Source organism: Panthera pardus, unplaced genomic scaffold (genome assembly GCF_024362965.1).
Source record: "Panthera pardus isolate Hobbes unplaced genomic scaffold, ASM2436296v1 HiC_scaffold_21, whole genome shotgun sequence".
Lineage (NCBI taxonomy): Eukaryota > Metazoa > Chordata > Mammalia > Carnivora > Felidae > Panthera > Panthera pardus.
This window is the reverse complement of record NW_026526777.1, coordinates 8,323,434-8,348,270: the sequence shown is the minus strand read 5'-3', so window position 1 is coordinate 8,348,270 and position 24,837 is coordinate 8,323,434. Positions and strand designations below refer to the sequence as shown.

The window sequence follows — 24,837 nt, the reverse complement described above, 5'->3', positions numbered from 1 at the left end:
AACAATATGAAATGCCTTACAAATGTGCACATCATCCTTGGGCAGGACCATGCTAATCTTCCCTGTATTGTTCTCATTTTTCATATGCGCAGCTGAAGTGAGCACGTAGGCTGCATTTAAAATGCTCTTACGTGGCGGCAGACGGCCAGCTTCAGGACCAGTAAGTAAACCACCCCCAGAGTGGAGCAGCAAAGGGAACTCCCAAAGGGTAAGGTATGTACCACAGGCATCTAATTCATGGAAGGTACTTAGGAATTGCAGATTCCTTGACCTGCTGCAAATGCAGGGCCTGTGAATCTGCATTGTATCAAAAGCCGAGGTTATTCTGCAGGATCGCTGATCTTGCCTGCTGAGGTCCACCGGCCATTCCCCCCTGAATCACGTTCCCTTTTACAAATACGAAGGGCCTCAGTACACACCCTACTGACATAGCAGGTGGTGAAATTCAAAGCACTGTGCACCATGCTGTTTGAGACAGAAATGAAAGGGATCTAGAAAAATAGTGTCCAGGGGTGCCTGGGGCGCTCAGTCGGTTAAGCATCCGACTTCAGCTCAGGCCGTGATCTCACGGTTCGTGAGTTCAAGCCCCGCATCGGGCTCTGTGCCAAGAGCTCGGAGCCCGGAGCCTGCTTCGGATTCCGAGTCTCCCTCTCTGTCTGCTCCTCCCCGGCTCATGCTCTGTGTCTCAAAAAAATAAATAAACATTAAAAAAGAAAAAGAAAAAGAAAAATAGTGTCCTGGAAGCCTTGCCTTGTTCTGCCTTTCCCCTGAACTCTGGTCTCCATCCACACCCTTCCCGTTCTGTGCATCCAACTGGGGTCTGGATGCCGAGAGGCAGAGTTCTCCTGAAAAGGGCAGGAATTGGAGCTCTCCCCTACCTTTATTATTGTTGTTGTTGTTGTAAATTTCAACAACCCCCCCCCCCCAGGGATTTGTACCTCACTGGGTCCTAAAATACACCCTGCCTCCTGAACCCAAATGTAGCTGGCTTTTATAGGAACACAGTTGAAGAAATATGCTGGGACTCTAGAGGCACTCAGGAAGACACCATGAGAGGCTCCAGCTTCCAGAACAGGCCAGGGGCCGGAGGATCCCACTAGCCCAAGGCAGATTCACGTTGAGAGGGTCTGGTTCTGGTGTTCTTCAGCTTATAGATTCCATCCAAATTTGATTATATGCTAGGGAACTCTCGCAAGATACAAACAGAGCAAACGAGGCAGACCAGTGGGCATCAGGCATTATTGCTGGTACCACTGCTTCTCAACAATCCTGATCCCCGCTGATGCTACTACGGCGGGGACCACAAAGTTCTGGAGCCTGCCGGGTGTCAGGCACCCGTCTAAACTCTTCAGATGCACCAGCACATTTCACCCTCAGCGCTACTCTTACCCCAACGCACCAACGATATTATTCACCGAGGGACAAGATGCTGTCACAGGTTGGGACTATTCTCCACGTACATCTAGCATTCATTCCTGTTCTATTCAAGGCTGCACGTAAGGGTGTCTAGGCATATGCAGTAGCCAAGGGCAGGAAGAGAACTTTTCTGTTAAAAGCTGGCAAGAAGCTGAGGAAATAACAAGAGAGGCTATACGCTAGGGGCCTTGGGACGTCAGATAAGGCTTCTTTCTAGAAGGAACCTGGAGTCTGGTGAGGGAGCCTGGAAATGGGCAGAAGACAGCTATATATGATAGCATTCCAGGGAAAGAGCTGAGAAGTGATTGGGGCAGAGGGTGGTGTAATGCCAATTATAAGAAAAAAAATACATATACAGTACACATCCCTTTTCTCAAGAAAATTGTAATATCCTTCATCAGACAAGATACCCTCACACAGAACAATCAGAAAATATCAGAAACTGTAAATAGCCAGCCGGTGCATACAGTCGCACAAATCTGAGGAATCAAGAGAAAGGAGACTTCAACACAAGCTGTGGTTTCTGAAGGGCGGACAGAGACACACGCAGAGGACAAACAGGAGACAGCATCCCAGGAGGAGCCGTGGGAGGCAAGACAACCAACCTGCCTGGCAGATCTGGACCCAGGAGCGAGGACAAGATCCTGATGAAAAGGACGCAGGCAGGTAAGCCCGGCCCCTCGCCTGGCCGACCCCAGACGTGGAGCAGAGTCAAGGCCAGGGCACAGCCTGCCAGCAAACCTAGGCCCTCCTGCTCCTGTGGAAATACTAACGACCTCGGAAATCAACATGACAATAAAAACATAAAATCCCCAGGATGGGGACCCTCTTATCACAGCACAGATAGGGATGGTGGCATGCACTCATACACAGCAGGTGGGTCTCAGAGGATGTGGTCGGGCTGAGGAACACCCTAGATGGAAAGGCTCCGGGGAAAAATCCAACAGCTGCTGGAGGTGGGCTCGGTGCTTCAACAGGAAGCCCCTTCCGAACAAAATCAAGGCCAATGATGGACATTCACTAGGAGTCCTCCTCACTCCAAAATTCAGTGGGTCTGTGAAACCTCTGCACAGGAGAGGGGTGAATACCCCAACTCTTAGATGACTCTGGTCTCCTGGGTCCCCCCGACCCAGTGCCAACAATATAAACATCCAACCGGGGCGGTGTCCTTGACCGTGTGACCATCACTGTAACATCAGATGAGAACAGCACTGCTTGAGGTAAAAACATGTGAAGCTGCCGGCTTGAAAACATTATTTCTTGGGTGAAGTTCTTCACCTCATCACTTAATACACGTTTATTGTTTTGTTACTAACAACAGAAGTAATGGCAATACTTTGGTATCAGCATAATGTTTTATACCCTAACAATACTTTCATAAGTGTGATTGTGTTTACTTTTTTTGTAAGTTTTTTTAAATTCATTTTGAGAGAGAGAGAGAGTGCACAAGCAGGGGAAGGGTAGAGAAGGACGGAAAGAGAGAGAATCCCAAGCAGGCTCCTCACTGTCAGCTCGGAGCCCGATGTGGGGCTCGAACCCACGAACCGTGAAATCATGACCCAAGCTGAAACCAAGAGATGCTTAACTGACTGAGTGACCCAGGCACCCCTATGTTTTCTCTATTTTTTTTTTAAAGTGTTTATTTATTTAGAGAGAGAGAGAGAAGGAGAGAAAGAGAATCCCAAGCAGGTCAGCCAGGTCCGACACGGGGCTTGATCCCACAAACGGCGAGATCATGACCCAAGCTGAAATCACAAGTCGGACGCTTAACCGACTGAGCCACCCAGGTGCCCCTGTTGACTCTTGCTAATAAATGTATCCATGTTATAGGTGAAGACCCTCACACCCAGAGAGGGTAAATGACTCACTCAGGGCCACAGAGCAGGTAACAGCCAGGGTTACACGGGGGCCACATCAACTGAGTCCTCATAATTTACTAAATGCTTGTCATATGTAAGAGATGGGGCTGACCTCGACTAGGATGCAAAAGTGGGTGGGAAAGATCACAGGAACCCAGTGCGAAGGACAAGCACCTTGAACCCCGAAACTGACCACCTTGCGGTTCATTTCACACCACCCCGCCTACCTGGCTGCGTCCCTCCCATCAGCCCAGCGGATGCAGGGTCCCCCGCCTGACCCGCTCACCCTACAGCAGGCACTGAAATTGGCAAGGAGGTAATAAAGACGACCCTCTCTGCTCCCCTCCACCCTCCTTACAGCAAAGCCACCGCATTCTGGTCAGCAGGCAAACAAACAGCTAGGCCCTGACTACACAAAGTACCAGGGAATCTTTGGGGGGGGGGGGTTCCCCAGGGGCGCCCAGTAACACGAATTTCCATCTCTCCCAAGTAATCGAAGCGCTCCCCGTCGGCCTCCGCTGCAGAAACCAACAGAGCCCCCCAGCCCCCCTACCCCAGCAACCGGGGCACATGCTCCCCGCGGCCACAGGGATCCCGAGCCCCTCAGGAGCTGCCGAGGCTTTCTCATGTGCCGGCTGCTCATCCAGCGTCATTAAGGACACGCCGGTCTCCACCGCTTCCCTGCCTGAAGAAAAGCCACCCACGGGCTCCCCGCAGAGGGACACGCGAGAAGCCCCCGGAACCCACAAAGGGAAGCCAGCGTGCCGAGGGTTAAGCGCACCCTGTAATAAGCATCTCTGTTCCGGCGTGTTGCGAAAGCCCATTACCTCCCGCCACATTACCTCATTCATTTCTTATATGCGGATGGTTTATTTTCCCATGAGCACCCTGGCTCTCAGTATTAAGTCCCCTCCTTCGCCTCTATTTCTCTATCCATCACATTTAACACTCTGACAGTAACAGTCTATAATGTTTCTATTCTACAAAACCGCTCTGTCAACTCCGGGCTTCCAGAGCAGCAACTGAGGAAAATAAATAACATCAACGCCAGGGACGACAGCATCGCGGCTCCCTTTCTGCTGGGCTTTTTTATTTTATATTATTCTACAAAGGGAGAAAAAAAAATAAAAATAAAAAAAAATAACAAATAAATAAATAAATAAATGGGCGGGGGGGAGGGAGGTGGAAGCAAAGAAGAGAAGAATTTCCTTCGCATCCAATAGACGCTTAACAGACCTGAAGGGACAGTCACGGCATTTCCCTTTCAGACAAAGAAGTGATTTCCCCTCTCTCTTCTCGAATCCCCTGACCGCCTCCCCCCCCCCCCCCCCCCGTTTCCCTTTCCACGGTGGTTTACAAAAGGACTGATATTTACTGCACTCCCTCTACCTGCCCCCGGAGAGGCAGAGCAACATAGAGCCGAGAGAGTACGCGGCACCCCGTGCACGGTGCAGGGTGATTCATAAATTCTTGTCATCTTTTCTGGAGCAAGAAGGGGGTGGAGGCAGGCCAGTGGCCCACAACATTTGTGGGGGGGGGGGTGGAAGTGGGGAGACACCCAGGGAACAGCAACTCTGAAACCCAAGAGGAGGCAGAAAAGGCAAGGAAACACGAACTCCTGAGAAATAAGCCACTCGGGAAAGCTGCCTCGTCTCCATATTCCGGGGGTGTCCCAAAGCTGTGTTTATTTTCATCCTCCGGGATGTACATCATTTAAAAACGTGTTATATTTCCATCTAGCTTCCTCAAAAGATCTCCAGATAGCTGGGCGGATGGATACTCTTGAACATAATTTGGCTTCCTCTTCATGACCCAAATCGTTCATCATTATGAATGCCAATTACCACCCAGACCCACTGCTGGATGGGAGTCTGCCTGTCTGTTGTACATAAACTCCATCTGCTGGGCTGCGTAAGTTCTCTCCTCTCCTTCGTAGTTTCACTGCCTCCCGGAGTAGCCTTTTCTTCAAAGGCAGGACAGTGTTACAGTCAAGAGCATGGCCGCGGTACCAGATCATGGAAGCCAAGACCAACTCTGGGCCGTGGAACCCCGTTTCTGATCCCCTCTCCAGGCTCTGGCTTCCCCTGTGAAATGGAGACAAGTACGGTGGTTTGAAGGCTACCCGAGTTAAGACTTGCAAGCGTTTAAGACAATGTCTACCGTTAGCAAAGGTCAGCTGATCTCAGTAAATATGAGTGATTACCATGCCTGCATCCTGGCAGGAGCTAGAAAGCCGGACGGCAACACGGTTCGAATCGTGTTTGAAATAAGAGTATAGAGGTCTTGGGTGGTGGCCGGTGGGCACTCTGATGAGTCAACTGGCACAGGCCGGAGTGCATGGTGCCTTTATGGTGGCCACGTGGAGGCCCTCTACGCTAACGCCCTGGCTCCAGACGGGTGAGGCTGCCAACACTGAGTTCGGAAAGGTGAGATGTCACTCTAGAGAGACTCGTTCGGGATAAGGAAAGAACAAGGAGACAGGAGACCACGCTGGAAAAAACAACCGAAGGAAGGCCTTTCACCGAACACTGCCAAACACAATCCTGCCATTCCTTCTCTTCAACGGGAGTAAGACGTACGATGTATAAAAGTGCTTTGAGTGGTATGAAATACTCCGTGCCTTACTGTCTTTACCAACGGGACCATCATTATTACTCAACTTCGCACCCTAGAGCTGTTAAAAAGCACTGCTAACCCTAAAGGCGTTCAGAAGTGGGAGTCTGGTTTTTCCTCGACTGCTACCCAAGGGGCCACGGGATTTCTTTTTTCCATCTCCGTCTGTGGGGGGAATGGAGCAAAGGGCAGGCTCAGGGCCCAACCCTCTTGACGATGGGTACCCTGGGGATTCACGCACATCGACTCCCCAGACCTGCTCCCCACCAAGGGAAGGTCAGACTCCAGCATGTCTAAGGCTCTTGCCACAAAGCTTCAGAATAATGCCTGCATTCCAACCGAAGGGGCAAATGGGAAAAAAAAAAAAAAAGTCAAGACCAAACGGGATACGGCATGTCTGATGCCCAGAGGCAAGGAAGGACTGGTTCCCAAAGTCTTCATTTCTTGTCTGGTTCAATTCCAAATATCACCAACAATCTAACTTACAGAGGCAAAGATCGCTTCTGCTTTTATGACTTTTTATTTGGGGGTTGGGAGAGTAGACGTAAAGACCATAATCAGACTTAAGTGACATTATTTCATTATTTTAAATGATGACATTTCATTAGTGCTGCTTATAGTATTCCCTGACACTTTAATTTTTCTATTTTGGTGACAGAAAGGCAAAGGTGACCTCACAGCACCAAAGATATCCCCTAGGGAAAGAGGGAGCTGAGCCTTTCATACAATTTCTTTCCAACAAATTAACACTGAGTATGCCTATGTATAAAGAAAGCACTGGAGGGGAAAATACATAGGTAGGTGCAGTTCCTGCATTCAAAAGTTGATAATTTAGTGAAGAAAGAGGGACATATGAACAACTGACTAAAATTAGGAGTTGAATAATTAGAAAATACATGCTAATTAAAGCTACAGGCATTTTGTCCTAGGAACATGGCAGAAGGGGTGATTACTTTGAATGCCAGTCTTAAGAGAGCTTTCAGATTTTCACAGAAACAGAGATATTTGGGCGGCTGCAGAACTTTCCACTGTTAAGGGCTCAGCTGACACAGTCATGCAACCTATATTCAAACCCCTACTCTGCCAATGCCAACCTGGGTAATTTGGGCAAGTAATTTAAGGCCTCTAAGCTCAGTCTGCTAGTCAATAGAGCGGGGACAATGATAGTATATACGTGCTAGGCTTTACAGAGAGGGCAAACTAAAAGAATGAACATAACACCATGCATGATATGCAACCCCTAAATGAAGATTAGCTATTATTAATAGAACACTTCTCCAACCCTTATGAAGTAGGTGACATTACCATCTCCACGTTCACTACGGAGATAACAGACATGAGAGATTTCAGGTCAATGTCACACAGTAGATGGGAGGATTCTGGACACAAACTCAGGTCAATCTAACTCCAAAGTCAAAGTTCTTTCTCACTATGTTTTATTCTTATTCAAGAAACTCTGTCTCCTCCCAGAAAGGAGGTGCAAGATCTAGAAGGCAAAGTCTCAGAAATCACCAGAAAATAGAGCATGATTCTAGCAGATCACACATGGTCTCTAGTGAGACGAAGTCACATGAAGGTCAGATACACAGCCACTAGGAAAATCAACAACACACAGAAGTGATCACAGTATTCTATGAAACTGAAAGGTCTAACACAATCCGAAATGAACAAAACTCTACCAGGCATTCAAATTCCCTCCCCTTCCTAATTTCCTTGTTCTTATTAGTGCCAAGCCCATTCTCCCAGGTAACACCTTGAACACAGATACAGAGATAAAGAGATGGACGAACTCAGAGTCTAGTTCAAACTTGTGCAGGATGCACAATCCTGGCAAAGCCTCATTTCCCACAGCAACATGATAATGGGCATCTTATGACCATGCCCTCTGGTTACTTGGGGGCACTTGTAATTGTTAAACAGCTTTTCACTGTGCTAAGTAAAGTCCCATCTCAAACTTTTTGTGGCATCCAAATGAATCAGTGAATTAAATGATTCAACCATTCTTTCCATCTATCTATTTTTGAGAGACAGAGAGAGGCAGAGCACAAGCGGGGGAGGGGCAGAGAGAGAAGGAGACACAGAATCTGAAGCAAGGCTCCAGGCTCTGAGCTGTCAGCACAGAGCCTGATGCAGGACTCAAACTCCCAAACCATGAGATCATGACCCGAGCTGAAGTCGAACGCTTAACTGACTGAGCCACCCAGGCGCCCCTCAACCATTCTTGACCCCTACCTTTCTTTCCCTCAACCTCCATATCTAGATGGTCACCACACGCTCTTAATCTTTCTTTCCCAACAGGCTGAGACTACTCATTCCCAAAATACCACTCATTTACCCAGACCCCAGGTCCTCTTGTCTCCTGGGTGACTTCCCTGCCTTCAATCTGTCTTCAGTCTAGTATACATCCTGCACACTTTTATCAGAATAAAAGTCCTTAACTCTGGTTTTAGTAGATGTCATCTGTGCTTAAACAACCACAGGGTCTCCACTTCTTGCCTGAACCCCTCTGCTAGACATTCAAGGCCACACTATACCTACCACTTTACCTATTACATCCTATTTCTCATACTTCCCAATATGTATCTTCCAACTTGGTTGAAGCAACCATTTCATAGGACAGTCCCACAAAGAGGCCATGCACAGAGAAGCACGTGTAAGTTTTATGTAGCATGTCTAGAGCCATAGAACCACTCATGGATGAGCTAGGGCTCACTCCTCAGACTCCCTGTCTAGGGCTCTCTCAAAGTCCATCAAAATACGATATAGCACTAAAGTTGCCTATCTCTGGAGAATGTTGGGACCAGTGGATAAGATGGTACCCATGGGACTCCCTAGTTCATACACTGAATGATTATGGAGCACTTACTAAATGCTCAAGCCAGGGGCGCCTGGGTGGCTCAGTCGGTTGAGCGTCCGACTTCGGCTCAGGTCACGATCTCGCGGTCCGTGGGTTCGAGCCCCGCGTCGGGCTCTGGGCTGATGGCTCAGAGCCTGGAGCCTGCTTCCGATTCTGTGTCTCCCTCTCTCTCTGTCCCTCCCCCGTTCATGCTCTGTCTCTCTCTGTCTCAAAAATAAAAATAAAACGTTAAAAAAAAAAATTTAAATACTCAAGCCTGTCGTAAAAAAAAATGGAAGAAGGATATAAACAGGCATTGACCTCAAAGTACTTATGGTACAATGGGAAAATAAACATATAAAAAATAAAATTACAAAGACTAGGTAATATAAGTTAAAATGAAGGAATATATAAGGCAAAGTGAATACAAAGAAGAAGGAATATCTAGGACTGAATCAGAGTACTCGGAAAAGGTCTCTGCTAGGGTTTCAATAATTAGCTGTAGTTTACTTTACGGATGGCAGGTACGGGGATTCCTGGTGGGAGAGACAACCTTCAAAGGTATGGGGAAAAAAGTGGCAAGTTTTAGGTATTGTAGGTGACTCCACATATTTGTAACCTACAGTGATCTAGAAGAAAATGGTAGGAACTAACCCTGGTGAGGTAGACAAGGGCTAGATCTCAAGGCTAATGGACCTACGCCAAGGACTTCGGGGTTCGTCCTGCAGATTTCCACGTTGTGTCTATGATACATACATACTCGCTGATGATCAGATTCCGGGCATACTACAGAGGGTGGGCCCAGAGAAATGCACGATTCCCAGCAGACTACTGAGCTACTTTTCTTCCACTCTCTCGGCTTTTCTTGTAAAAGCAAAAATCCCCTCTGGATTTCTTTCAGTTAGCACAAACGGGTACCAAGGTAGGTCTTTCATAAAAGTGAAGTGGCTCAACGCAGGTTTTTGAAAACTGAACCTGTACCTCCCTGTTCCTCAGCAGGCACCCCGGGGAATAGCAGGGCCACCCAAAGGATCCGGTGAAAGCTGCCTGTGTGATGTCTCCTCCCTTCCTCGGCAGTGAGTATGAACAACAGCGTTGGTTCAGAGATGCCTCCTCCTATAACTCCAAGCCAGATCTGTCCTGGATGTTTACCTCTGCCATGTAACAGTGGTCCCTACCCAACATCCTCCCTCCTCCGCAGACACAGAGGTCCCAGGGAAGGCCGCACTCACACAGGCACCCCTCTTGGGATTAGCACAGTTGGGCCAAGGCTCACCAAAGCCATGTGCTCTGGTGGAAAGAACCCAACCTGGGTTTAATCTTAGCTCTACAACTTACTAACTCTATGACCTTGTGTCCTTTACTTAACCTCTCTGTGCCTCAGTTCCCTGATGTGAAATGAGAACCAAATAAAAATACCCACCCCCTCCCTTCACATTCACAGTTGTTGTGAAGATGAGGAAAGTGAATGCTCCTGAAACTTTTTTTGATTTTAATATTTATTATTTTTAAATAGGTACTGTGTTTACAAGATAAAAAAAAATACCTCTACGATACGCGTGTGATTGATTCCCACATGCTGCCGGGTCTTGCTCCCGCCCTTGGCTCCGTTCCCCCATCCCCCTCTCCCACCGGGTTCCTACAAGTAACCATTTTAATTCTTTGCTTGTTTATCTCCGCGGGGTTTCTTGAAAGGATTGTTTCCAATATAAAGTGCTATATAAAGTGGTGATCATTGTTGTAATAGGAAAGTAGGTGGTGAGGAGAAGGACGGGGATGGATGGCTGTGTTGTCTACCAGGGTCCCCATTTCCTCCATGGAAACCTGCCTCATTATTACCATAGTTCACACTGATCCGTTTCAACCATCCATCGAGCCACCCACCCATCCATCTAGCCATCCACCCATCCATCCAACCAAGCAATACTTACTAGTGCCACCTGTACTCAAGGCTAAGTGACAGCATAATTCGAGGAATGCTAAGATTAATAAGTGCGTCTATAGCACGTTTGAGTTCATACCATCCTCTTTCAGGCTTACGCTCCCCGTCACACTCCTTTTCTGTCTGGATGTGAGCTGCCTACCACCGGTAACCACAGACTGAATGAAGTTTTTCTATCTCCCAAAGCACATGGTGTGGTACGCCCAAATGCATACAGCAGACACTCAAACAGACTTGAAGTGGCCACAGACAAGAAGTCCTTGGTGCTGCATCGGTCAGTCAGGGGGCCTGGGGTCCAGCAACCTTTCCATCAGTGGTGGGAAAATCCAAGATGGCCTGCAGGCCCTGGGAGGGGGCGGGGGTGGTCTTAGACCGGAAGGAAGCTGCCTCAGCCTCTGGTTACAGGGAGATGAGATTTGAGGGCATGGGTCTCTACGTTCTCACTCGGTGAGAAGGGACAGAGCAGGAAGAACAAAAGGACGGGCGCTTATAACAGCTTCCAACATGGTGACATGACCAAGGAGGGAAAATGACTCAGCAGAAGGAAATGTTGTGCATCAGCTGTTCTCGGCCAAGGAATTGTGCGGCGGCAGAAACACGACATCCCAGCAGCTCCTGCCCCTGCCCCCAACACTCAAAATACTTCCCTTCTTTTTTGTGTTAAGATTTGGCAACTTTCGATCGCTTTATAGCACATCTTTGAGCTGTCCATCAAGGAGGCTTCCTCGTGTTGCCACCAAATGACTTTGGGACCTTGAATTACAATGCAATGCAGTGCCTCTGTGTCTCCACTGCTCCATCTGTGGGATGGGGGCGACAGTCCCTACTCTGTCTTCATTGTCAGGTGCCAGAGAATCAAGTGTGCTAACATCCACTAATAGAAGCATCCTCTAATTAAAACGGGTATTGGTGTTGGAATAAGTACTGACTCTCTCCCAATGGGGGGGAAAAAGGCATTGTTTTTAAATGAAGAATTTTTAAGGTAAGAACCAACTGATCACACACCCGGCAGCCATTTCACATTATTTTTTTTTTTCCTGTTCTGATCTTCCAACCCTAGAGAGACCTTTGTGGACTCTTCTCATAGTAGGCCTGACAACCTCTTCCAAGGAATGTAATTTTAAAGGTCAGTTCCAAATCCAGGCTTTGAATCTCTTCTATTCCTCCCCCACCAACCTTTTTATATCTGTCTGATGTGCCCTCTTTCCCAGAGACTCACAGCCCCCTCCCGTCGAGCCCCCTCCCGCATCCTGTGTGGTGGAGATGATAACCAATCATGAAAACCCGCAGCCTGCAGCCGTTGGAGCCAGCGGGTGCACGGAGGGGAGGCCGAGGAGGAGCCGGTCAGGATGCATGTAATCAGAAGGGTTATCTAATGCTAGTTTCATTCTAATTGAGTCAGTACCATATGTCACCCTGCAATAACATCACAAGCAGCATGCAAGTGAATACATATTTAATTCACATAATGGGTACAGCAGTAGAAGTAATCAAGGCAGTTTGCCATAAGCCATAAAGAAATGTAGCTTGTTCCTATCAAGAAACATTTGGCACTTAGGGAGAGAACTGTATCACCAGCGAGAGGGGAACCGTATTACTGCGAGGGCTCATGGGGGGAGGGGGAGGCAGAGCTGTGGGGGGCGGGGACATGGGTAGAAAGAGATGAGAGGGAGAAGGAAACCAACAAATGAAAACACGAAAGAGATTAAAGCCAGAACATCGATTCCCTGCGAATGAAAATCAATGAAGGAATATTGTCAGTGGATCGTTGACCATCTCAATATAATTAACAGTAATGGATTTATTGGCAGTAGCTTAATGATTTAACGTCAAATGTGGCCCGGAATTTCCTGTGCTGTCACGGGCCCTTCTCATTCCCTCCTGGCCCAGTCCGCGTCCCAGGAAATGGATGGGGCTAGGGAGGGTTAAAAACATTTTTTTTTTCACATCCCTTCATCTGGATTGGCATCTGACAGAAAGCTGCTCGCCCATTCCCTCATTTCCTCCCTCAAGGAGATGATTAATACCGCTGGGCAATGCTCATCAATATCTTTGGACAGATCAACTAGAGTTTTCATTAAACCCATATTAATGTCCTAGATACACAGCTGTGGACAGGTTATTCTAAAAAAGGGGGGGGGTGCAGAAGAAGAAAGAAAGAAAGAAAAGAGAGCAAAGAGAAGCAAAACCCTCCATTTCAGTTAACTATTCGCCTGGAATTAACAGGAAACCTGGCTCCTTCCCTCATTAGGGCTTCTTCCACCAACATGTTTTGATGTATATTTCATGAGGATAAACAAACATTCATTTCACTTTGGGAAGGTGTTTGCTGTAATGTATTGTCAGCGTAGCCAGCAAGGAGGGGACATTAATTTCAATTCTGGTGTTTAAACACTTTGGCGAGTCCCAATTACTCATTCCCCAGCTCGATATCAGGAGCCCCGGAGGAAGGTCGCTGCCTCCCCGTGCGGCCCCCTGGGCGCGGCCCCGCCCCCCAGCGGGCACAGCTCTTCCCAAGTGGGGAGAGAGCGGGAAGGAGGCGAGATGGCTTGTCACCCCGCCAATCCACAGTCAGACCTCGGCAACAGGGGCCAGGAAGACCGGGCCTTGCATTGCTGCCATCCTTGTGAGAAGCTGTGTGCACGCAGGAGTTCGAAAAGGAAGTCAGATCCTGTTTTTTTCTTGGGCTAAATCTGAGGATGCCAACCTTTTCATGGAGAAGAGCAACGCCTTGATACCTAGAAAGCTAGATATTGGGATGAGAATGGGAGAACAGAGACAGGCCGTGTGTCACTGAAGACCTTAAATACGGATGCGGAAGAGGTCATGGTCCTGGGGGACCTGGAGGGGCCCCTGGTGGCACCTTCCAGCCACTCCACCGTCAGAAACGTCTGCGGCAGGCCTTCCTTCCATCTTGCAAAGGATGAGGAAAGGAGACCTCCTGCATCCCTGAGAAAATGAAGCTTTGCAAAGCTAGAGGACGCAACAAATTTAATTTTATTATTCATGATTATTATGTTATTCGTTTCCATCTGCATTTCTTTTTTTTTCTTCTTTCTTTAATGTTTATTTATTTTTGAGAGAGAGAGGCAGAGCATGAGCGGAGGAGGGACAGAGACAAAGGGGGAGACCCAGAATCTGAAGTAGGCTCCAGGCTCCGAGCTGTCAGCGCAGAGCCTGACGTGGGGCTCGAACTCATGACCTGAGCCGAAGTCAGACGCCCGACCGACTGAGCCACCCAGGTGCCCCTGCATTTCTTTTTTTAAGTTTATTTATTTTGAGAGAGAGAGAGAGAGAGAGAGAGAGCGTGCGTGAGTAGGGGAGGGGCAGAGGGAGGGAGAGAGAGAATCCTAAGCAGGCTCCGCGCTGTCAGTGCAGAGCCCGACGTGGAGCTCTATCTCAGGAACCTGGAGATCACGACCTGAGGCGAAACCAAGAGTCGGAAGCTAAACCGACTGAGCCACCCAGGCACCTCTCCCTCCATTTCTGATAGCACCTGCAGCTTTAGCAAAAAGTTCTTCGCGGGGCGCCTGGGTGGCTTAGTCGGTTAAGCCTCTGACTTCGGCTCAGGTCATGATCTCACAGTTTGTGAGTTCGAGCCCCATGTCAGGCTGGAGCCTGCTTTGGATTCTGTCTCCCTCGCTCTCTGCCCCTCCCCCGCTCGTGCTCTGTCTCTCTCAAAAAATAAATAAAAACAACAACAACAAATTAAAAAAAAAAAAGTTCTTCGCAATGTGCCAAGCCTGTCTTGAAGCCACCAGTGAACTGCCTGCACTGTTGGACACAGCAGAGGATCTCTCTCCACGTGGGGAGCCGGCTAGCGAAGACTTCACCAAACCAGAAGAATCCTTCCTAACAGCGTGAAGAACTAGCCTCAGGTCTATCTAAACAGTTACTTCCGGCTAATGATAAACTATTTAAAGGGAGGTGCACACATGTTTCAAAGACACAACTGTAAGGTTGAAAAATGAACGTGAAAAGATGGCATGATGGCATGAGATATGTGTGCCCTGGCAGGAGCGAGAGCAGCCAGGAGAGGCAGGTGTCCCCCCAAAGTCTCTGCGTGGGGGGAGCACCGGAAGTCACAAGCGGGAAGAGCCCAGGGCCCACGTGGTACCTTGGGGATAGCACAACACACAGGGTCTCAGATGCATGCCCACAGCAGGACCCAGCTGGGAGAGTTAGCGAGATCTGGAAGACACAAAGCTAAGAAGGACAAAGAAAACGCCCCCTGGCTCTTATCAAAGTTACTTCTTCCGTGAGTGAATGCTAAGCCCACAGTTTCTCCATATATGAGGGTTTTTTTTTTAATTTTTTTAAATGTTTCTTTTCCAAAGAGAGAGAGAGCACCCCATCTCCCAGCGCCCTCCTCTCTCTCTTTGCTCTGTCGCTTGCCTGCACTTTCCAAGAATCCAGCAGCTCAAGGGTTAATGTCCAGCACCCAGAAGATAGTCCCAAGGGCCATGCTCCAGCACTATGGCTGTGTCCACGCTGCCTGTCGGGAGTCCACGCCGTGCTGGTTGTTAAGTAGTCTGGACACCACTTCTGCATCCAGGGTTGGGAATGGTCAGTGCATCACTCATTTGTTCAACAAACTTATCCGCGACTGAGAGCGTACTGGCCTGTGCCCAGGAGATCAGGGAAATGAAGTGGGATCCTGGTCTCTCTCACTGACTCGCCCCTGTGAACCCAAGGAGGGAGGCATCACCATTCCTTTCTGCCTTCTGACATCTTAATGCACACCTCCTTCCAAGGGTCCTGGGGCAGCCAAGGAAACATACCTCGAGAAACTGTGGGACTTAGCATTCACTTAAGGAAGAAGCAACTTTGATAAGTTTGAAAGTTTCTGATGCTACCCCTCTGCTGCTTGTCACCTGCTTAGTTCCCATCAGACAGGCCAGGGAAGCTTCCCAAGAGACCAGACCAGACAGGTTTGGCAAAGCAGAGAAGCCTGATAAGATCTGGGTCTCTGGCAGAGAGGAGAGGCTGGGAAATTGGCAAATAGTTCTGTCACAGATCAAAAAAGACTTGAGGCCAAGAACACACCCTTGTGGGGTCCAGGTGACCTACCACTGTCATCTAAAAAGAACCAAATGTAATGGGGTGGCTCAGTCGGCTGAGTGTCAGATTCTTGATTTCTGCTCAGATCGTGATCCCAGGGTCGTGGGGATCCAGCCTGGCATCGGGCTCCACACTGAGTATGGAGCCTGCTTGGGATTCTCTCTCTCTCTCTCTCTCTCTCTCTCTCTCTCTCTCTCTCTCTCTCTCTCCCCTTTCCCCTGCATCACACACACACTCTCTCTCTCTAAAAGAAAAAATAAGAAACTAAAAATAAATAAATAAATTTTAAAAACGTAATAGGACTCACAATAATAATAAGGAGCATCACTTACTGGGCGTCTAAGGCTCTGCACATACCCTCTGATCTATTCCGCACAGGTCCCCTGCCCTGCAGGTAGTTTGTCCCTTCACAGGCGAATAAACAGAGGTCTGGGGAGGTTAACTAGCAATGCCAGTAAGTGGCTAACGCAGGATTCAAACTCAAGCCTGACCAGTTCCCACCGGGTGGTGCTGTGCTCTGTGACTCTACAGACGATGGGCACCTAACGGTCTCCACCTAGAAGGCTTCAAGAAGCCACAGACTGAGGTGCTCTCCAGCACCAGGGAAGGCACCCCGTGTAGACAGGACGCACACAGGCTTTGGACTCTCACACAGGCTTCACCCTTCACCACCTGCTCAAGTTTAGAAACGTCACTCAGGTCCCAGATTCCCCACGTGAGAAATGGAGACGATGCCCACCTCTTAGAACTGTTGTTGATAATTGAGAAAAATGTTTATGAAAGTCCTAGCGTTGTTCCCGGTACAGAAGGAATGAATAGCAATTCTCCTCTGGTCTCTGGGACCCCTGTCCCCTCGCAGGGAAACCGGAAACACTTCTGCGTTATTTCACGCTTCCGAGAGGTAGGAGGGAGGAAAAGAGCAGAGCCTGGGGTCCGGGATGGAATTAGGACCTGCTGGCTTTAGTCATCCACTGGGGGGAAGCTGACTTTGCTTCCTTCCACCCTAGGAAGCATGACGGTGCCCCTAATTTGTAGGTGAGATAAGACCTTTCCGTTCTGGAACTCTGTGATAAGCTGCCGCTACGCTATTTTCATGAGCTAAGAGGACATTTTTCATGAAAATAGAACTAAAAATAACAACAACAAAAATAATGCAGAGAGATCTAGGAGAAGACATCCCCATCTCCCAGGAATAGCCGTGACAGAGGAAGCCTTCAGAAAGGCGGCTGTAGAAGAGTCCGAGGAACACTGGAAGATTCTGCGAATGCCTTTGGATGATTCGACATCCCTTTAACAGAGCTACAACTCCGCAGTCAGAAAACGAGGCTCAAGTCTTGAGTCTTGATCCTGGCACGTTAACATCCTGTGTCACTCAACCTCTCCGGGACTCAGTTTCCCCACCAGTAACTGGCTCTAGTAATTCACATCTAACTCCTGGCGTCAAGGTCATGATTAAACGCCGTAACATACTTATAAGTGAGTCCTCTTCTGAATTTGTTACTAAAGCTCAACACACAGGACTAAGTGGTTCCTAACCATAAAATTCTACAGAAAGTTTATTTACTTTCTATATGCTGGATATGACTACTTAGGTTTAAGAACAAAAAAGTTCCATTATTGAGTCTAGTGCCTCAAATCTCTTTTGCCAATACATGTGGTACAAGAAAGACTCTATCTCAGGAGGCTCCTCCCATTGTAAGTGACTTCTGGACGTGTGAGGTGCTCATTCTCTTTCCGTATTTATTCCCCTTAGGAAGTAACATCCAAACACATCTTGATGCCCAGAGAAGCAGGTCTATGAGTCTAGGACACTTAAACATTTAAATACAGTCTTCTCAACCTAAAGGCTGAGGTCAGAGAAGTATCCTGGTCTGCCTTGACCACATGGGATCCTTCTTTCCAGGGTCTGTCCATTCTGGTTTCTAAAAAATGTTTTAATTTAATAAAACCATTAAAACCCGCTTCTCAAAACTTAGGGAAAGCACTAACACATAGATTCCCTTTGTTCTCCTTCCGTTTTTCAGAATTCATAAAGCATAAGAGAGATCAAAGAATAAAGACAGTTCTTTCATTTCTGCAATCCTTTCACAAAGTATCAAGAAACAGGGAAAACACGATGATAATGCTATCTGCCAGAGATAGGTAGATGTATCTACAGATTCATCTACAAAAAGCAAACAGCATGCTTGAGCCTGAGGAATTCACAAGGATATTCACAAGGCTGTTTTAAATGTAAGTCTAGCTCTTGGATATTCCGCACATAAACAACAGAAAAGAAATCTTACGAGGAACTATAAATCTGAAAGTGATCCCGCGTCAATACGAGAAAGAAGAGAAAGGTGCACCGTACCGCACAAGCACATAGATTTTACCATCACAGTAAGTGTTAAGTCTGTAGACCGGGTTCAGCAGCCTTACCTAGCTTACCCAGTGATGGATCCAAACCAAGTGTGGGTGTGGGCGTGTCGTGTGCAGCCAGGTGGGGTGGTGGTTCCCGACACATTAAGCAAGATGACACAGCAGAAAGGCTTTGATTCCATTCACATGGTCTGGGTTTGAAGGTCCCTTCTACCCCCACCCATGCAAGCAACCCCAAGCAAAGCATTTAGCCTCTCCACCTCGGTTCTCCGGGTTGTACCACAGGGAAGAAGATAATGACACAAACCCTGCTTGTCTCATTTGTTGTGTGAGTCAAGATAACAGAGGGGAAGCCATGTAGCCAGTTAGAAGGAGCACTGGCTTCGGAATCGCAGGGCCAGACTTAAACGTCTTAGTTGTGGAGGCGGGGGACTTGGCTGGCTCAGTAGAGCATTTGAGTCTGGATCTCGGGGTTATGAGTTCGAGCCGCATGTCGGGTGTAGAGGTTACTTAACAATCGTCTTTAGAGGCGCCTGGGTGGCTCAGTCGGTTAGGCACCTGATTGCAGCTCAGGTCATGATCTCACTGTTCGTGAGATCAAGCCCTGCATTGAGCTCTGCACTGCCTGTTTGGGATTCTCTCTCTCCCTCTCTCTCGGCCCCTCCTCTGTTCCTGCTCTTTCTCTCAAAATAAATAAATAAACTTAAAAAAATACAAGTCTTTAAAAGAAAGTCTTATTGTGGATGCTTTTTACAGGACCTCCGGGCCATTCCTTGAAATGCTGGGTTTCCTCTTCTACAGAACAGGGCTCTCTCTTCCACCGCAAGGCACCCTGGTGGGCATCAGGTGCTGGAACACCTGATAGGACATCTGGAAGCTGCACACCTCTCCACGGATGCTAATAGGGGTCACGCAAATGTAAGTTACTGCCATCCGCTAACTGATCTGTATCTGGCAACTTTGAGTTTTGAACCCAAATTGGATGAGGGTCCTAGAATGACCACACCCTTAGAGGTTTTCTTCTCCCTTTGTGCCCTTTCCCCAGGACATGTTTAGCGAGCCGCTCTCTGCATCAGAAGACTCGCAGGCTGGGTTCCGAGCAGAACTGGAGGCTGCTGGGGGTGGGAGGGGGGGCGGCGTGCAACAGAATGATGGAGAAGCCCCGCAGCCCTGAGCTGCCCTGCCCTTGCAGGGATCCCACCAGGAAGGAAGGTTAGTGAAGTGAGGAGAAGAGGAAAGGGAAGAGCTTCTTTCCTCCCATTCAAGTGGTTTTCTGCTGAGGGCCTCCTGTCCATGGAGGCCCCGGTAGAGCAGCGACCCCAGCATTTCGACCCCAGAGCTCCCCGGCCTGACGCCTCAGCCCCCGGTTTCCCCCACAGCCCCAGGAAGGAGGCGGCCTCCCATCAGTAGCAGAAAACTGGGGGTAGAACCTGGGACATGGTTATCCTCAGCCTACACGAATAGCCTTGCTTTTTTTTTAAGTTGGAAGTACCCAACTTTGATAATTGACAGAAAACAGCAACTATTAAGCAACTAAAAGTCATCATTCCTAAAATAAAAGTTCCTTGAGGTCAAGTTTTTTTTTTTTTTCTTTTCTGCTTTGTTTACTAAAGTATTCCAAGCACCGAGAACAGTGCCTGGCATGTAGTAGATAGATGCTCAATAAATATTTATTCAATGGATGGATGAGTCCATGGCCAGACAGATGGCCAGACAGATGGGAGGGTGTATGGATGAATAGGTCCTTCCTGTGGGTCCAGAAAGAGCCATACCCAAACCACTCTCGTTTCTAAACACGTGCAAAGAAACTGAGCGATCCCCAAATGCAATTTATGAGCCATTTTCTCACCAGTTCAGAATAACCAGAAGGGCCAAGCTGATGTAGGGATGGCTCAAGGATGGCTCTCTGAGAGACTATGTTAAAGAAGGTAGGATGCGGGGCGCCTGGGTGGCTCAGTGGGTTAAGCGGCCGACTTCAGCTCAGGTCATGATCTCACGGTCCGTGAGGGCTGTGAGTTCGAGCCCCGCGTCGGGCTCTGTGCTGACAGCTCGGAGCCTGGAGCCTGTTTCAGATTCTGTGTCTCCCTCTCTCTGACCCTCCCCTGTTCATGCTCTGTCTCTCTCTGTCTCAAAAATAAATAAATGTTAAAAAAAATAAATAAAATAAAATAAAGAAGGTAGGATGATTTCTTCCCCTTTCTTTTCATTGGGCCTATAACATCTGGTAGATCACAACTGTTTGGTTTATTTTTTTTTTAACATTTATTTAGTTTTTGAGACAGAGACAGAGCGTGAGCGGGTGACAGGCAAAGATAGAGGGACTCACAGATACCAAAGCAGGCTCCAGGCTCCGAGCTGTCAGCACAGAGCCCGACGCGGGGCTTGAACTCACAGACCGTGAGATCGTGACCTGAGCCGAAGTCGGATGCTTAACCTACTGAGCCTAAACGGCCCCCATCACCTCTGTTTTGATAAATCTATAAGAAAGACTTACATTATAATTACATTGTGATTATATGTGTCACATTAATGCATTTTTATTGAGTACTTCTATTCTATACAAGGAAAATACTTAAAGGCAAGCTTTTGTTTGCTGGGATACTTCAAACATTCCCCCCAAAGTCTTCTTTACAGTATTCATTTATTCAACAAGTTTCTTTCTTTCTGGGTAAATAATTTTATCGGCAAAGACAAAACAAAGGTAAATCTGAGTTGCTCAGGACCAAAGATCAAAACTTGGAGCAGGGCTTAAATTAACGCGTCTCTCTGGAATTCGGTTTTCCCTTACTTTCTTTTTGTTTTTTTCCTATCCTCAGCTACACCTCATGGTTCATTTCATTATTTCCTCTCCTTTGTCCTTAAAGCTCCTTGTCACCTAGTGAGCAACCCAGACTTGGCCTAATGCAATCACTGGGTTTCTCTCCACCTGTCCCCAGACTGCTGAGGAAAAGTCACACAACCAAGTTTCCATGGGCCTTCTATGTACTGGTCTGGAACAAAACCCAACAAGCTGCTGAAAGCTGGGGTCCTCCCCTCAGAGGCATCGAGAAATCTACTCACAATCGACTGCAATGTATCTGCGAACAGTTCTGTCTCCAAGAGGCAGCTATAATGAACTCCTCAATTAATTAATATTTTAAACCATCTAACGTAGAGGGATTTCTTTTAAATGCCTAACTAACTTTTCGACTTCTTTCTCATTTGTTTACCTTCTGGTTACCATTCCCCATTGTTAAAACATACACACGTACGTATGTGCACATACGTATACGCACACACACATACACGCACTTCGTTTTCTATTCTCTGAGCACAAAGGAAATGAATGCAACCAGTTTTCTCTTCCCTAGTTCTCAGGTTGTAATTCGTATTGCAAGAAAAAAGTTTAAACGTTTCAAAGTGCCAGGCTCGCACACAGTAGGTGCTTCATAAGTGTCTGTACAAGTAGGAGCAAAGCACAGAGTATAAATAACACACAGAAACTCAAGGAAATGAGAGTGTTCAGCCTAGGGAAGAGAAGAGGAAGGGATAAAGATAGGGGTCTTCAAATATCTGAGTGGCCGGGGACGCTTAGGGGGCTCAGTTGGTTAAGGGCCCGACTCCTGATTTCGGCCCAGGTTGTGACCTCACGGTTCATGAGTTCAAGCCCCGTGTTGGGCTCTGCACTGACAGCATGAAGCCTGCCTTGGGATTCTTTCTCTTTTTTTCTCTTTCTCTCTCTCTCAAAATAAATAAACTTAAAAAAAAAAAAAAATCTGAGCAGCCGTTGTACAAAACAGCAGTGGATTTCTTTTACACTGTGTCTAAGGGGAGCCCTCAGATGGATGAGAGAAAATCTCACTGAGGGAGATTCCGTCCATCAGGAGAAAAAACAGCCTGTTTGAGACGCAGAATATCCTAACAACTTTTTGTTAAATAACAATGATCTCCAAGGCTCCTTTAAGATAGAAAAGCTCTGTGCTCTTACTACCCCTTTCTAGGAGTATTTAGACAAAATCTGGGTGACACCAGCCAGTCCTGTTGAAGCTTGTGGTACTGTAAGTCCACTGGGTAGGCGTTTAAAATTGGATCCCTTCTGGGGCGCCTGGGTGGCTCAGTCGGTTGAGCGGCCGACTTCGGCTCAGGTCATGATCTCACGGTCCGTGGGTTCAAGCCCCGCGTCGGGCTCTGTGCTGACAGCTCGGAGCCTGGAGCCTGTTTCGGATTCTGTGTCTCCCTCTCTCTGACCCTCCCCCATTCATGCTCCGTCTCTCTCTGTCTCAAAAATAAAAATAAACGTTAAAATTGGATCCCTTCTGAATCTGTACTTCTAAAACTACTAATGTCTTCTCTTCCAGGCAAACCCCAACAAGCTTAAAAGCTTTGCTTAAAAAAAAAAAAGCAAATGAACAAAATAAATGTTTGTTTCATGAGCTTCTAAAATATAATCTTTTAGTAATTAATTTCTAGTTCCTCATGGATATCTGTGAGCCCCATCTGCCTGGAAACAGGCTTTCCTTCTGCATTTGTTAAACCATCTACGTCCACCCCACCACCAACACACAGGGAGGGGCCAGACTTCCACATGTGACAAAGTAATGCACCTGCTCTACTCTGAGATCTCATTCCCACCAGGAAGGAAGAAACCATTAATTAATTTCACACCATCACTGGTATTTCCAATGGCACCTCCCTCGTCCAACTAAGATCAGAGCGGTGGCTTGAGTTTTATTTATTTATTTATTTATTTTTAATTTTCTTTTTTTAATGTTTATTTATTTTTGACACAGAGAGAGACAGAGCATGAACGGGGGAGGGTCAGACAGAGAGGGAGACACAGAATCGGAAGCAGGCTCCAGGCTCTGAGCTGTCAGCACAGAGCCCGACGCGGGACTCGAACCCACGGACCGTGAGATCATGACCTGAGCAAAGTCGGACGCTTAACCGACTGAGCCACCCAGGCGCCCCTTGAGTTTTATTTTTAAGAGGAGCTTGGGGTCAGGAGACACAATTTGTGGACTCCATGCCGTCATTTCCTTCCTCCGAACCTCAGATTTGCCACCTGTAAGACGGGGTGGGATCCGTGTTTGCCCCAAGAACCTACTTCACGGAGCGGTGACAAAGATCGAATGAGAACACAAACATCGATGGAAACCCTCTAGTGCTATTATTCAAAGGCGGAAGATTGTTTTTCAGGTAAATTTTATTTATTTTTTTTTCCAACGTTTTTTATTTTTATTTTTGGGACAGAGAGAGACAGAGCATGAACGGGGGAGGGGCAAAGAGAGAGGGAGACAGAATCGGAAACAGGCTCCAGGCTCCGAGCCATCAGCCCAGAGCCCGACGCGGGGCTCGAACTCACGGACCGCGAGATCGTGACCTGAGTTGAAGTCGGATGCTTAACCGACTGCGCCACCCAGGCGCCCCCAGGTAAATTTTAAAAGTAACTACAAAAGTAACAGTAAATTTTGCCTCTTAATTACTTAGGCAATAATTAAATGAATACAGTCTGTCTGACTTTATCTTAAAGAGCAATGTAAGGTCTCAGATTCAGTGATCGGACTGCGGTCGACAACCTGCTGATCTCACAGTGTGACCTTAAAAATCCAAAGGCCCGGGGCGCCTGGGTGGCTCAGTCGGTTAAGCGTCCGACTTCAGCTCAGGTCACGATCTCATGGTCCGTGAGTTCGAGCCCCGCGTCGGGCTCTGGGCTGATGGCTCAGAGCCTGGAGCCTGCTTCGGATTCTGTGTCTCCCTCTCTCTCTGCCCCTCCCCCGTTCATGCTCTGTCTCTCTCTGTCTCAAAAATAAATAAAAGTTAAAAAAAAAAAATCCAAAGGCCCAAAAGGGCTGCCAATGTCTAGCGAAAGCCCAGGTGACTGCACACATCATGTCCCATCACATATTTTCGAAGCAGCCCTTCAGCTACCTCCTACCTTTGCATGTCTCCTACTGAGCTCTTACGTCCCGACAGTGGCCTCCCGCCTCTCCAGTGGCGACAGCAGCAGACTGGCCCCCCTGCCTGCCCCGTGAGTCATTTCATCCTTTTCAAAGTGTCCACAGAGTTTTTGACAAGGGCTTCTTAGTCCTCCATCATCTCCTGTCATCGTCTCCTGCCCGGGTATCATTCATCAACCAAATAAAAAGCCCAGCCCAGGAAACAAAGTATTTGATGTGGTTAATTAAGAACGTGGAAAAAAAAAGAGAGAGAGAGAGAGAGAGAGAGAGAACGTGGAAGCCACGTAACCTTTAGCGGGCTGATGAGGAGTCGGAGGAAAACCCAGGGAAGCTTTTCATAGTTATTGGCAAGCCAGTGTCTCAAAACACCGGCCTGGATACCAGAAGATACATGTAGAATTTGATTTAGTTTATTTCTCCCCCCTACGCCCCCCACCCCGACTACGTGAGGACAGTTTCCTCACTACTTACATGATATCTCCGCCATCGCAGATAAATCTAAATTAAAATGACCTTAGAGCTCCTTCCATCTCCAAACGGGTCCCCCCGTGGAGTCTGGAACACAGCAAGTCCTAATTAACAGAGCACAACAGTTCTAAAAACAGTTGTCTGTCAAACTGCCCTGCAGACCAGAGGCCAGGGAGGGGCTTGTGGACACGGTCCCCTTCACTGTGGTCTCCTTGGCACTGTGTGGGTAGTAGCAAAGGTGGAAGAAAAGGAAATGATCTCTAGCTGATTAAAAAAAAAAAAAAGTCTCGCACTAGTGAGCTCAAGGGCAATTGAAAAGAAAAGCGTCACCTTGAGGGGTCACCCAGC

General features: G+C 47.7%; 1 protein-coding gene and 1 non-coding gene across 2 annotated transcripts in view; both read right to left on the bottom strand.

Moving 5' to 3' along the window:
- On the bottom strand, nucleotides 1-103 carry LOC128778975 (U6 spliceosomal RNA). Its single transcript, XR_008424826.1, has one exon. It is a non-coding gene; the product is annotated as a U6 spliceosomal RNA (small nuclear RNA).
- PBX1 (PBX homeobox 1) overlaps nucleotides 1-24,837 on the bottom strand; it is a 295,032-nt gene that overhangs the window by 156,437 nt on the left and 113,758 nt on the right.